This window comes from Chrysochloris asiatica, unplaced genomic scaffold (assembly GCF_000296735.1).
Source record: "Chrysochloris asiatica unplaced genomic scaffold, ChrAsi1.0 scaffold00141, whole genome shotgun sequence".
NCBI lineage: Eukaryota > Metazoa > Chordata > Mammalia > Afrosoricida > Chrysochloridae > Chrysochloris > Chrysochloris asiatica.
The window spans coordinates 1,384,550-1,387,482 of record NW_006408659.1 but is presented as its reverse complement, the minus strand read 5'-3'; the positions used below and the strand labels follow the sequence as shown (position 1 = coordinate 1,387,482).

The window sequence follows — 2,933 nt, the reverse complement described above, 5'->3', positions numbered from 1 at the left end:
TTTCCGAGGAGCAGCTAGTGAGCTTGAACCACCAACCTTGCAGTTCAAATGGCTTTGCAGTCTGGCGCATTAACCCACAGTGCCACACCAGGACTCCATGACAAGGGAGCAGTCCATTTCAGCAGATGCTCAAGCCTCCACCACCCCACACCCCCACAACCCAGCCCGAAGACAGCTGAAATGAAAATATTTTGGTAGTAACACATGAAATGGACAGAAATAGAACAGAAGAATCCAGAAATAAATCCAAAGGGGAATTTAGTTTATAATAATGGGGTCAATTTAAATCATTGGGGGGAGAAAGATGAGGCTTTCTGCTCCTCTAAAGATTTACAGCCTCAGAAACCCTATGCAGGGTCGCTATGAGTCAGAACTGACTTCATAGCATACCTCCACTGTCATTGGTAAAAGAGTGCAGGGTGAAGTTCTACAGAATTGAGTTGGAAGTGCCAGTAATTTTAAGTAACATTAAATTATCCAATATATTTTTTCTCCTTTTTGAATGTGAATCTTTAAAGTCATGGACTTCAGTGGAATTTGTATGAAATCTCCATAAATGCTTTAGGTAGAATTCCACTCCTGAACAAGGTTATGAATTCTGAATAAGATGCCAGATTTCAGAAAATTAAAACATCCACTGGTTATGTATTATAGCTCAGAAAGTATGAGGCATGCCAACTGAGCAATTAAGGTCCTTTGCTTGTGAAAGTCGCTAATACACGAGTGTGTATAATTACTTCAGTCCTGTGGAAGTCTCAGCATGCAGATGAATATCAATACCAGATTTTATTTCTGTATGGAGAAAAACATCATAAACAATAGTACCATGTAACAGCTATTCCTTAATATTTTTCTAAACCATTGTTTAATTTTTAGGTTGAAGGATGAAAAATAAATTACAAGTTCAACCATGAATTGTGGATCTATAACCATTTCCTCATAGTCATTAGGCCATGCCCAGGTGATAAAAAAAAAATAAAAATGATGAGTCACTAGTCATTTAGGAAAGCTGTCAGCATGAAAAACAGCAAGGATATTTTGCAGGTATTATAGGGCACCTTCTCTTTGCTTTGCACAAAGTTAGTGGTTTAAAGAAGATTCAAGATTTGAGGGGAGAACTGAAGAAGGCATCATAGGCTCATAGCACAACAAAACGGATGTTTCCATTCTGTCCACATGCCCACTTGTCTGTCATAATGTGGTGGCATGTGTATTTTGTGATTTGGGAAACTATAGCACCAGTATTTCAAAAACCAGTAGAGTTACCCATGGTGTAAAGGTTTCAACAGTGTCCAGACTAAAAAACACATTAAGAATGACTAGGTGGTCCACTTCTGAGGGATTAATCACGGAAAAGTTTATGAATAGTAGTGAAACATTGGCTGATACAGTGCAGGATGATGAGCCCCTTAGGGTGGAAGACATTCAAAATACGACTGAGGAAAAGCTGCCTCCTCAAAGCAGAGTGCACCTTAATGACTTGGATGGAATAAAACTTTCAGGCCTTTAGTTGCTGATGAAGCACAACTCAAAATGACAAGAAACAGCTGCAAATATCCATTAATAATCAATATGTGGAGCATACAAACTATGACTCTAAGAATTCAAAGTTATCAAAATTGAAATGGGACACATAAAGATTGATATCCTAGGTATTAGTGATGGGAAATAGACTGGTTGACTATGTCGAGAACAACAATTTGAAAAGGAATAGCATCACATTCATTGATAAAAAGACCATTTCAAGATCTATATTGAAGTTCAAAGCTGTCTATAATAGGATAATATTTGTACACCTACAAGGAAGATGAGTTAATACTATTATTATTTAAATTTACACACTAACCACTAAAGACAATGATGCAACAATTGAAGAATTCTATCAACTTCTTTCATCTGAAATTGACCAAAAATGTGATCAGATGTGTTGATAATTACTGGTGATTGGAATGCAAAATCTGGAAACAAAGGGAGGGATCAGTAGGTGGAAAATATGACATTGGTAATAGAAACTATGCTGGTGATCACATGATAGAATTTTGCACGATCACATGATTGAATTTTGCAAGACCATATGACTTATTCTTTGCAAATACCCTTTTCAACAACTTAAATGGTGACTATACATATATTCCTTGCCAGATGGAATACACAGGAATGAAATTGACTACATCTGTGGGAAGAGACAGTGGAACATCTCATTTTCATTAGTCAAAACAAGGTCAGGGGCTGACTGTGTAACAGAAAATCAATTGCTCATATGCAAGTTTTAGTTTGAAGCTGAACAAATTTAAAACAAGTCCACAAGAGCCAAAATATGACCATGAACTTATCCCACCTGAATTTAGAGACCATCTCAAAAGCAGGTTTGATGTACTAGACACTAATGACCAAAGACCAGAAGAGCTGTGGGATGACATCAAGAACATCATACCGGAAGAAAGCAAAAGGTCACTAAAAAGACAGGATAGAAAGAAAACACCAAAATGGATGTCAGAAGAGACTCTTAAACTTGCTCACCAGTGTAAAGATGATAAAACAAATGGAAGGAATGATGAAGTAAAAGAGCTGGACAGAAAATTTCAAAGGGCAACTCAAGAAGGTAAAGTATTATAATAAAAGGTGTTAAGTCCTGGAGCTATTAAACCAAAGGAGAAAAACCTGCTCAGCATTTCCGAAGCTGAAAGAAGTGGGAAAAACAGCAACAACAACAACAACTCTAGTAGGTTGCAATACTGAAAAATTCATTAAAGTGTTAAGGACTTTAAAAAGACAACTGATGCACCCGACCAAAGCCATGGTATTCTCAATATGGTCAACAAATAAAGAAGACTGTAGAATAATTGATGCATATGAATTGGTGTTGGAGAAAACTATAAAAGTACCATGCACTGACAGAAGAACAAACAAATCTGCTTTGGAACAAGTACAGC

The 2,933-nt window shown here is 36.9% G+C and overlaps 1 pseudogene; it reads left to right on the top strand.

Annotated features, from left to right (window-relative positions):
* LOC102821601 overlaps nucleotides 1-2,933 on the top strand; it is a 52,709-nt pseudogene that overhangs the window by 1,050 nt on the left and 48,726 nt on the right.